The 12,052-nt window shown below is 44.0% G+C and overlaps 1 long non-coding RNA gene across 7 annotated transcripts in view; it reads right to left on the reverse strand.

The window, feature by feature from the left end:
* Window positions 1-12,052, reverse strand: part of LOC123289042 (uncharacterized) — a 35,382-nt gene that overhangs the window by 12,327 nt on the left and 11,003 nt on the right. For 3 of the 7 annotated variants that reach the window (XR_011505996.1, XR_011505997.1, XR_011505992.1), the window contains 4 exons: window positions 5,508-6,000; window positions 3,651-4,023; window positions 1,556-1,689; window positions 1,280-1,438 (listed from right to left, as the gene is read on the reverse strand). This is a non-coding gene — a long non-coding RNA (uncharacterized lncRNA). The remainder of the gene's footprint in view (window positions 1-1,279; window positions 1,439-1,555; window positions 1,690-3,650; window positions 4,024-5,507; window positions 6,001-12,052) is intronic. The other 4 variants (XR_011505994.1, XR_011505993.1, XR_006532771.2 and 1 more) reach the window with 4 other exon arrangements.

Below are 12,052 nucleotides of genomic sequence, written 5' to 3' on the forward strand. Positions count from 1 at the left end.
AGGAGGGCCTGGAATGCAACGCCGCCCAGGTGGGGGCAGCCCATGGGAGCTGCTCATCAAGATGGTCAAGGCGTGGAGGCTCGTGTCACACAGCTCCACGATGGCCCTGGGCGAGCCCACGCAGGCCATCTGTGTAGTCCTCAGATTTGGCTCATTTGGGGTTTCTGTTTATTTCCCCTTCCCTCTACCTTTTAAAAGGAAGCAGGGAGGCTGCTCCCCAAAACTAGAGGGAAGGAATTAACGCCCAGCTGGATGGCCCCCACCTGCGCCCCAACAGTCTCTGAGCCCACCACTGCCCTGGGATGGAAAGCAGGAGAAAAAACGATTTTAAAAACCAGAGCCAGGGAGCAGGGAAAGAATTCCTCAGGCTGGGCCTCTGGGTCTTCTTCCACTTGGCCCTCAGATAACCCGGAGGTCGGGCTCTCAGGGGGAGCATTTGCTGAGACTCTGAACCTGGGGGTTCTGGCCAGGATCTGTTCTAATTTCGCTGGGGATGTGTTTAGTGTTTAGGCTTTACAAGACCACACGATTCCAGGACAGTGGGGGGGGGGGGGGTGTGTGCACCGGGGGCGGAATGCCAGCCTCCCTCACAGTGGACTGGGAACCTCTGTCAGCACCTCCCCACCCTCTTCCATGGAAGGCCCAGGGCTGGGCCTGGCTCCTGGGGCCTTCGAAGTCAAAGTAACGCAAGGTCAGACGGTAAAGGCTTTGGAAATGTTGGAAGGAATCTTAGAGATCTTCATGTCCAACCCTCTCTCTCTTTTTTTAAATTGCGGTAAAATATACATAACATCATTTTCACCATTTTTAAGTGTACGATTTAGTCCCATTGAGTACATTTGCATTGTTGTACACCCATCACTACTCCCCACTTTCAGAACTTGTTCATCATCCCAAACTGACACTTGGTACCCATTAAACAGCACAGCCCTCTCTTTTTAACAAGGAAGAAATCAGCCGAAGAGGAGAGGGGCTGGCCCAGTGTCGCGCAACCAGGACACAGGTCTACAATCTTGGAATCAAGTGCTCTGTCCCTTACGCCAGCTGATTTCTTAAAATACGATTTAAGAAATATATATATATGTTCACCAAGAACTCAATTGCTTGTTTGGGGAGCCACACTTTTGGAAGGATGTCGGCAAACAGCAGACAGGATAGTGAGGGACCTGGGACCTGTGTCCCTTATAGACAGAAGGAATTGGTGACGGGGGATTCAGGACAGTTAAGATGTTGTCTTTGAAGGTTTTAAAGTGTAGTGTGGAAAAGATAGTCAACTCACCTGGCTTCCAAGGGCAGGATCAGCATGGAGGATGCACGTGGCAGCATGGTTATTTCTACTGGGAACGTTGAAGAACTCTTTAATATCTCAGTCAGTTAAAGCAGCAGGCAGTGAGCTCCTGACAGCCGGGGGCGTGGAGCAGGGCCTGGGCCACCTGTTCTGGGGTGATGTGGAAGAGATTTATGCAGCTGAGAAGGTGTCCCTTCTAACTCCGAGACACCTCCTGAGGGACTGGGGCCCGGGACCCGCCTCCCCAACCTAGCACAGCTCACGCACTCCCAGGCTGGGGTCCTGAAACCGAGGGCTTTCGAAGCATTTGATGGGTCGGAGCCCCAGTCTAAGGGGATGATGTGCTCGGGGCAGTGCTTAGAACAGTTGGACAATGTGCTCCCCAAACTGTAGGTCACGACCTGTCGTGAAAACAAGGTAGTCATTTATGTCTCGCAATTTTTCAAAAATGAAATAAAATTGAATAGGATGTATCAGAGTGCAACACACAGGGTAAGGGTAAATATTACGTGTTTCTCAAGAAATATTTTTGCTTATATTGTGTGTGTGTATGTGTGTGTACAGGTCAATGTTAAATTTATATTTTACTGTGGGTTTAATTTTTTAATTTAAAAGTTTAAAAGCCACTATTTAAGACAAAGTTTGAAAAAGAAATGTCTGGAGTCTTAGAAATGTGTGACAAGTTGTTAGAGAGGTCACATACCAGAGTAGGGAGATTCACGTGCCAGAACAGAGAGATGTCCCCACCGGCTCTGGCAGCTCTGACTGCCTGCTTTCTTGGCCCAGTACACGTGGAGCTCCTGTGGCCAGCAGTTGGACTCATGGGGTAACCAAGTGCAGCGACTTGGCTGGGAGCAGCCAAAACCTCTGCACACGTGAGGGGCAGGCAGAACGGTGCACCTGACTTTTTGTTAAAGTCTTCTCTTCACACTGAGGGACTGTGGTGAAAATGAATTTTGATCCTCAGAGTAACCCTGGAGACAGAAAACTAAGGGTATCTGTAAACTTTTCTCTCCCACTCCTCACACAGAGCACAGATATCCACACCTCCGTGCAATTATTTCCTCCCTCGTCCCTTAAATCAGGGGCTTTGGTCTCCCTGGGACAGGACGCTGTGCGCATACACTGGTCAGACTCCCCTGGGGCCTGTAATTAAAAGGGAGCTGCTAAGAAGTTCTAGAGAGGGTTCTGAAGGAACAGGCAAGTCACGGAGTGCAACTTTTTGGACCACACTATGCGAGAGGATGTCTATAGTAAGACCAAGAGACAATTATATATATAATACATACATTTATATAGACACACACGCACATGCAGTGTTTTCAAAAGGAATGGATGCTGCCGCAATTTCTATGGCGAAACCTTTCTATAATGCAGGGTACGTATAATGGATCTGTTTTCGTCTGTCCAACTTCCCTTTCCTATTCTGACATCAGCATCCACCTTCCTCCACTTCCTATAGATAACTGTTCCTGTCCTGCCACCCATGCCGTGTGGTTCTAGGGGACTACCACTAAGTGTCTGGCCCCATCCCCTGGCTTCAATGATTGGTCCATGGAGAAGGCAACAGATCCAAGCTGGGCCAATCAGGGTCTTTGCCTAGGACTTGTAAATAGTAAACCAGTTGGCCAGAGCTCAGTTTTTCCTACGTAGTTGCTAAGCTTGGAAGCTGTAAGTTGCAGCTGACTCTGGCCCCATTTTCCTCTCCATGGAGGAAGACTAGTGGCAGAGTAAGAGAACTAGAAATCTGATGACAGCCATGCTACTTTGGCCAGTTCTACTTTGTCCCCAGCCTAGTTGTGCGGATAGGGGTGTATGGGGGTGGGGGTGGGGTTGGTTTGTTTGTTGTTTAAGCTAGTAAGAGTCGGTCTTTGTAACTTACACCTGAGAGAGTTGCTTCAGCATACTGGAACGCACTGGGTACGGGATGTAAAGGGAAGACCTGTGTTCAGAGCCTAGAGCCAGTTTTTATTAACTGTGTTCAAGATATCTAACTTGTGCAATCCTCGGTCTCCTCATCTGTTCAAGGTATTCGTGAGGCTTAAATGAGTTAATTGTGTGACAGAGCTTTGTATAATGACAACATGTTGTCTAAATGTTAAAGATAATTACCAACCGAATCCTGTTTCTCCTAAGAAGACAAAGGGAGTCCCCCTCATGCACCCTTGCCGTCATTCCTCCACCCTAGGGACCCACTCCTCCGACCTCTAGCATCACTAATTGGCAGGAAACCTAGATTTGGATCCCAAACCTGCTAATTACTAAAGGTATGACTTTAGACAAATTACCTGACTTCTCTGAGCTGCATTTTTATCATTAGTAAAATGAGGTTAGTAAAAAAAAAAAAAAAAGAAAAACTTACCTTGGAGCGTTGTGGCCAAGTTTGCTAGGGCAACGTAAGCTTTCTAATAAAGATCTCTAAAATGTGGTGAGCTGAGGAACAAGCTGTTTCTTTCTCTGTCGTGAAGCCATCCAGACAAGGGCTCTGGGTTGATGCGTGGCTTAGGCACCAAGTCTGATAGCAACTCATGGATTTTAAGACCATTACATGTTTTCACCAACAAGACCAAAAGGGAATAGGAAAAGATCATGGAGGCAGTGGGCTCCAGCTTGAGTGTGGCACTCTCTTGCTCACGTTCCATCGGTGAAGGTGTAGGCGCATAACCTCACGTGGCTCAAGGGAGGCTGAGAAACGTAGTCCCAGGCTGGACAGCATGTTCGGGCTACAACTCTTGCTGGGGAAGAGGGGAAGAAGAAATTTCGGTGGAGAGTCACTGCACAAGGAGTAGATGAGATAATGCATATAAAGTGCTTAGAATATTCCCTGACACAAGGCAGTGCTCAAATATTAGCTGTTTCAGTATCATTAATTCTCTCATGCAAAAGGAATTAGGAAAGAAAGCTTTTCATCAAAGCAGGCCACAGAATGACTCTTTCTAGGAAAAATGTACTGATCTCATGGTCATATTCTGCCAGGTTCCCTTGGCAGCTCTGAGCACATCTCTCAGCCCCTTTTCTCTAAGGGCCTCCATTCCTCTGCCCCAAAGAGCTTCTAAAATACTCCCTAGTGACAATCGTGAAAGACAAGCCATGGAGAAAGTCCAGCATCGTCTGCTGGAATGCCCCATTTACTTATGGGATGAGCTCAGAACAGAAGACAATTAAAAGATGACAAATGGGTGTTAGACTTGCTACATTTCCCAGCCTAGTTTTGGCCACACTGTAAATTCATGCAGACCAGTGTGGAGACCCTGGGAGTCTTTTACTTGTTAACTCTGGCACTGACCACCTCTCGCTCTGCTGGCAGACTCATGGGGGAAGGAGTGTGGTGGGCACCTGAGTGTAAGAGGATAGCTCAGATTGATTGATGGTACGCCTTCCAATGCCATAAATAATGCAGGCCTAAATCCCATTAGCCGTGGAAATTTGCAGTAGAAAACTAATGAAGTCTTTAATTACAAAGTCCTAGCTGTTTAGTCTTCAAAGGAGGCAGCGTTCCTAATAAAGACTCTGGCAGAGGCTATAAGCAGGGCTTATATTGTGTTGTGTTGCCGGCCGGGTGTGAGCATGACAGACCACCCAACAGGGCTGGGATGGCAGGGAGGCGGGAGTGCGGCTTGTTCACGACCTCAGCAGGGGCCTGACATGGAAACACAGTTCCCCACTGCCGTCTTGCCTGCCCCTTGCTCCATCCTCTGGACTGCCCTGACCCCCGGGAGGAATTGGGCCCCCTTGCCTAGGACAGCCCACCCACACTAAGCAACTCCACAAATGTTACCTGGCTCCTGGCAACTTGTTTTGAGTATCTCCATGAGTGACTAATTTGCAGGTTCCCCTATCAGCTGTGAATAGGACCTCATTTCTTCCAGCCTGCTTGTTACAGTTTCCAGCTGTGACCAAGCGCAAGCATTGCTTGGAAGAGAAAGAGTAGAAATGATTCTCTCCCCTACACGGACTATAAAGAAAAACGGGGGAACCAAGAAGCACTTCGGCAGTAAAGGGCTCTTAAGAAAATGTGTGCAGGGTGGAGATGTCTGGGTGGGGGCGAGGTGGGGCGACCGGGGATGGACTGCCCAAGGCCGTGTCCACAAGGGCAGCGTGAAGCGGAGGCAATTCTCCTGATCCTTTGGGCTAAAATTCTTTTACTGAAAGGTCTGGAAAGTTGAAGCTAGTTTGCTTTTATTTATTTATTTCTAACCTGCCTTTCCCAAAGAATTACCTCAGCTTTCTGCTTGACTTCACTTGTCCCACCAACCTTCAGGGAACTCGGTTAATTGCCTTGCTTCGGACAAGGTTCAAATCCCCCGTCCAAGAGGCCTCTTCTGGAAGTAGCCCCAGTGTTCTGGTCAGCCCGGTGTCACCTTCCCGATAACTGAGGGGAATTGGTGCCACACTAGGGGAGGTGACCGAGAGAATGCCAAGTCATCTGCAAACTAAGAGCCAGATGGGCCCCACCATGGATTTCCAAGGGAAGTACCAAAAGACAGAGGAAGCCGGTATTAGAAGCTTTCGAAGCCCCTTCAGGTGGTATCCATGGGAACTGGAGGAAACAAAGGTAACAGGCAGCCTTCTTGCAGGCTGTGGAGACGGGCGCAGGGTGAGTCAGAGCTAATAAAAGTGCTCTGTAATGATGCTTGCAAGCTGAGCAGCATTTTCACTTTGGCCTGGAGCCCCAGGATCCATTCAGCTGGTGATTAACTGCAGGAAAGATCCTGGGAAATAGATCAGGAACAGAAAGTAGTTTATATCAGCATGATCATTAAAATTTGATCAAAAGCAGGGCTCAGCCAGTTACCTTTGGAGGGTTTGCTGAGAGTGAGTTCTGAGACGCAGTCGCCAGCCTTCCCCATCGTGAACTCTCCCTGAATTCCCAAGAAATATTTTGAGGCAACCCTGCATAACGGGTCAGAAAGCAGTGGAGCAAAGCACGTGAGTGGACTGGGACCTTTTTAGGTGGTCGTGTGGAAAGCGAAGCAACAGAAAGGGTTTCAGCCTCAAGATAATTGGTAAAAATCAGAAGTCTTAGCAACGAGTATGAGTGACTTCTTTCTTTGCTTTAGAAAGAAATTATATACGAGCAATCTTAAATTTCCATGCCTGTTAGGTCTGTCGTAAGGCCTAAGCTTGGATTTATAACATTTTCCCATAGTTGCAATGCCACAGATCCTTATGTTTCAGGTGTCACCTTAGATGACAGTTTCCGTAAAAGCAGCCCATCCTCCACCCAGCCTGCACGGAGCACGACCTCTCCTGGGCGCAGGTAGCACCTGAATCCACCTCGTTTCACCTTATTACTCTGTCGTGACTGCCTTTTGGTATCTGCATCCCCTCACAGACTCTCAGTTCATTTTGAGAAAAGTCTAGCTTTAGCTCAGTGCAGGGTACTCAGTAAGTGTTCCAGAAATACCTGTCGGACGAATGAAAAAATGAATGGTGGTGAAGTTTCCAGCTCTTCCGTAGGAATCTTTATATTTCAATAGGAGAAAAATAAAACCCCAGATCTTTTTTTATAGATAATATTTGTTGTTGTCTTCTTCCATGCTGATACAAGAGTATACCCCATACCTAACCATTCCTGATAGTGCTAGAGATTTCCTGCTTCTGTTGAAAATGCACTTTGGCTTCTAATCAGGAAGCTGGGACAACAAACTGTTCATCCTGCTTCACTGCCCATAATGAAGACACTTGCTTTCTGCCTCCCCACCTGCTCTGGCTGTGAGAGAAGCTCCCCTCCCTTTCTTTTCTTTATACACCACCCCCTGCACTTAGTGGATAAAGAGGCTGCCTCCTAGGGGGTCACAGCAGAAGAACGCCACCTGCTCTCGTTCATAAGCACATGCTTGTATCCTGGGGAACATTCCTTAAGCAATAGATTTGTATCCTGGGAACGGCCTCTTTTTTCTCTTTCCTCTCTTTCTTTCTTTCCTTTTTTTTTTTTTTTTTTTGGTATTGAAAAGGAAAATTAAAAAGTTTGAACTTTTATTTTTCCCCTGTAATAAAATCATTAAGCATGCTCAACTCTCAGTCTATTCTTGCTCTGTGCTCTCACAGTTAGCCAAAAAGAAACAGCTATTCCCATCTGCTGTGAAAGCATCTACTTTATTTTTTTTTTAACACTATTTCCCTTGTGCATCCTCAGCTTTGCTCTGGCCATCTTGGAATCTGCAAACGCGTCTCTTTCCATCTTGAGTTGCCATCAGCTCCGGGGAAGCTTCGGCCCTGGCAGTCTGGATTCTGGAGGTTGTTAGCTGCTTAACTGTTAGCTGATGTCATTGACAGCTGGGTGAGGAGGTTCAGAGATGGCAAAGGCATAAGAAAGTAAATAGGATAGATAGGAGGGGAAGACTGGTCTGCCTCGAAGGCAACATCTAGTCCATATATATTTTCTGAAAAATACTTACATAACCAAAATAATATAAATAGTGAATATTAATTTAACCAAAATGTACTATAACCATTTGAGAGGGTGGGGAGTGGGGAGAAGGGAAATATTTGGGGGGAGGCATGAGGAGGTTTCAAAGAGTTAAATCCGGCTTTTCTATGGTCAAAAGTTGATAGATGATGTCCAACATTTTAACATCAAGAAATTTCTCCCTATTTTAATATATAACATTTTCATTCATTTCATGCCACCCCAAATATTTTCTAATTTGCATTGTGTTTTCTTTTTTGACACAGGGATTACTTAGAGGCGTATTTCTTAATTTCCCTATAAATGAGGGTTTCCTGGTATCTCTTTGTTACTGATTTCTTTTCGGCTGCAGTGTGGTCAGAGAGCCTACGCTGTATGACTTCAGTCCTCGGGAATGTGTTGAGACTTGCTTTATGACACAGTATATGGTCAGTTTTTCCATATATGCTTTAAAAGAGTATGTACCCTGCCGTTGAACGCTCCGTGTTATGAATCACGTTATTTCTTAATCATGTCGCTCCAGTCCTCCATGTTCTTCCTGATCTTTGTTTGCTCGTTCTATCAGTTACAAAGTATGTTTAAAAAACTTCCACTCTGGGGCTGGTCTGGTGGTGTAGTGGTTAAGTTTGTGCACTCTACTTCAGCAGACCAGGGTTCCCGGGTTCGGATCCCAGGGGCAGACCTACACGCTGCTCATCAAGCCATGCTGTGGCAGCATCCCACATACAAAATGGAGGAAGATGGTCACAGATGTTAGCTCAGGGCCAATCTTCCTCACTAAAAGAAAGAAAGAAAGAAAAACCAACAAAAAAAAACCCCAAAACTTCCACTCGAATATTTTTGTCTATTTTCCCATTTAGTTCTGTTCTTTTTTTGCTTTATATTATTTTGAAGCCATATTTTTTAGGTGGATACAAATTTTAAATTTTCATATCTTCCTGATAAAATGTACATTTTACCATTATTGTGTTCCTCTTTACAGATATAGGTTACTGTATCTGATATTAATATAGCTATACTCACTTTCCCTTCATTGCTATTTATATTGTATTTCTTTATCTCTCTTGTTACTTTCAACATTACTGTATTCACATAGATACAGATAATTCTCATAAACATAGTCTTTTATATCAGTTTGAAGATCTTTGACTTTGTCTCATTGCGTTATATATAATTACTGCTATAATCAAGTTTATAATCTTATTTAATTATGTAACTTATTGTTACCCTGTTTTGGTCTACATTCTTTTTTTCTCACCTTTGTTTTTATTTTGAATTTTTAAAATTATTACTATTTTATTTCTTTCTTGTAGCTTGGAAGCTATAGCCTCTTTTGCATATAGACAACAACTGCATTCTTCACGAGTCTAATTTGATTGTTGTTATTATCTTCTTCCTGAACTAAGTAAGGGTCTTAGAGTACTTTAATTCCATTTACTCCCCCCTCCCTTATATGCCATTGTACTTGTGTATTCTAATTCCTGTTATTGTTTGATGTCAGTATCGAGTTAAATTAACCTTTTTTATTTTTTCGGATTCCTTCCTGCATCTTCAAGCTTTCATCTGGACTCATTTCCCTTCTGCCTGAATAGTATCCTTTAGTTCAGATCTGCTAGTAACAAACTCTACCAGCTTTTGTTTTACCTAAAGATGTATTTCCCACTCATTCTGATGCATTTACAGTCACGTTGTCTTGTGTTTTACAGTGCTTCTGTTGAAATAGGCTGTCTGTCTGTTGCTTCATTGAATGTTGTTTGTGTTATAATCAGGATATGTTTCAGATTTTTCTCTCTTTGTCTTTAGTTTTAGAAGTTTTACTATAATGTGACTAGATGTGTTTTTCTCTTTATTAAAAATCTGTTTGGGATTGGAAAGATTTGTTGAATATATGGCTTAATATCTTTTCATCAGCTTTGGAATATTCTCACCATTATTTCTTCAGATACTACTTTTGCCTCATTCTCTCTCTCTCTCAAGTAGGTGATATCTTCTTATCGTATTCTCTTTTACTTATCCTTGCCTATATATTGTCCGTTAATTTATCTCTTCATGATTCATTCTGAATTATTTCCTCTGGACTTTCTGTCATTTCGCCAGTTCTCCCTTCATCTGTGTTAAACTCATCCATTGAGTACTTAATTTCAGTTGTTATGTTTTTTAGTTCCAAAATTTCCATTTGTGGGGCCAGCCCCATGCCTGAGTGGTTAAGTTCGTGCACTCCGTTTGGTGGCCCAGGGTTTCACCAGTTCAAATCCTGGGCACAGACATGGCACCGCTCATCAAGCCATGCTGAGGTGGCATCCCACATGCCACAATTAGAAGGATCCACAACTAAAAATACACAACTTTGTACCGGGGGTCTTTGGGGAGAAAAAGAAAAAACAAAATCTTTAAAATTTCCGCTTGTTTCTTTCTTATAATTTCCAGTTCCTGTCAAAATTTCCAGTCTTTTCATTTATCTTCTTGAACATAGGAAACAGTTAATATAAGACTTTACTGAGAATTCTTACAGCTGAAGCTCCTATGGGTCTGTTTCTGTGGATGGTTGTTTCTGGTTTTGTTTCTTTGTTTGTTTTTCATGTTGCCTTAACTCATCATGTACTTGGTTATTTTTTATCATGTGCCCAATGTTGTATTTGCAACATTGTGTGAAGAATTAATTTTAGGTCTAAGGTGACATTTTCCTCCAGAGAGAAACACCATCCAATCTGGATTACTTCAATCCAAGTTCAGAGATGAGATCATTTGAAGTTGAGCTTTAATCTTTACAAGGATTTTCTAACTCTAGTTCACGCTTATTCCTAGAGTGATCCCTTTGGGGTCTCAACTAATTGTTCACCAGAGGTTCTCTTGGTGGGCACTAGCTTGGGCCCCCTAGCCCAATATGGCTGTCCAAAGTACCCTTCAGCCTCTCAGCCTCTCAGCTACTTCCTTCAGAGTTGGCAAAAATCCCCATGAAAAAAACATCTCCACATGTTGGGCCACCTCCCTGGACCTCTATCATCCAGCCTGGGAATTCTTTACTATCTTAATAAGCTCTTGGCTGCCTTCAATAGGCTTTATTTATTTATTTTGGTGAGGAAGATGGGCCCTGAGCTAATATCTGTTGCCAATTTTCTTCTTTTTGCTTGAGGAAGATTGTCCCCGAGCTAACATTTGTGCCCATCTTCCTCTATTTTGTATATGGGACGCCATGACAGCATGGTTTGATGAGCAGTGTGTAGGTCCATGCCCAGGATCCGAACCTGCAAACCCCAGGCTGCTGAAGCAGAGCACATGAACTTAACCACTACGCCACTGGGCCAGCCCTTCACATTTTTTTTTTTCTATTCTCTATTTCTAAAATTTTTCCTCTACCTTCCCATAGAGTTTGTGACTCCTTTCACTCTGATTGCTGTCTCGTACCAGAATCCCAGGGTTCTCACTTTAAAGGAAGCAGCATCATGGTCATAAGACAGCAGTAAAAGTGGAATTAAAAAAACAAATAAATAAAACAGGCAACACTATCTAAGTTTAAGATGGCCAGAGGCCAACGAAATTGTTCTGAGATTAACATGTGCTGGAGCCTCTGGAATCTCTTGGGATTGAATAATGCCTGAAGCATCTTGTCAAAGCAGATTGAAGAGTGTTTTTTCCTTGACGTATTTTCCGATTAAGTAATTCTGTATAGTATGCTTCCTCATAACTGCACCATTAAAATTGGATTAGAGCACATGGGATTTGCTTTAAAAAAAAAAAAAGCAAGCAGTTTATATACAGAGTGGAGGACTTAGCCCTGAGAGGTTTGCCCAGCACGAGCTTGATGCTCCCATCCTGAGGCATGCAGAGCAGAGGACACTTTCAAGTAGATGGTTGTTTCCTTCCATCACGGTGGGTACCTCTAGTGAGGTGAGTGAGTGATGGACTGACTGTAGCTTCCTGGATGAACTCTTGTTGGAATTACAGATAGAGACCGCCATCTGTGGTAGAAATGCTAGCTGGCCATAGACTCAGATCAAGCATTCCCAGTTGAAGTTGCTTATTCATTTTATTTGTAAACAGCACATATTGAGTACCTCCTATGTACCAGCACTGGAAATAGAGCAATAAAAACTCAGACTTGGTCCTTGCCTCATGGGACTTCTGTTCTAATGGAGAAAACATAATAAAAGTTTATAACAGATAACCAAGAGAATTGCAGATGGGCTGTGTTATCAAGGAAATAAGCAGGATGACGTGAGAGTAACCAGGGAGGCTGCTTTAGATAAGGCAGTAAGGGAGAAACTAAGGAAGTCAACCTTGGTCTGAGGCCTGAGAATAAGCCAGCCACATAAAGATCTGGGGGAAAGAAGTCCAGGCAGAGGGAACAACCA

The sequence above is a fragment of the Equus asinus genome, chromosome 9 (assembly GCF_041296235.1).
Source record: "Equus asinus isolate D_3611 breed Donkey chromosome 9, EquAss-T2T_v2, whole genome shotgun sequence".
NCBI classification, from domain to species: Eukaryota; Metazoa; Chordata; class Mammalia; order Perissodactyla; family Equidae; genus Equus; species Equus asinus.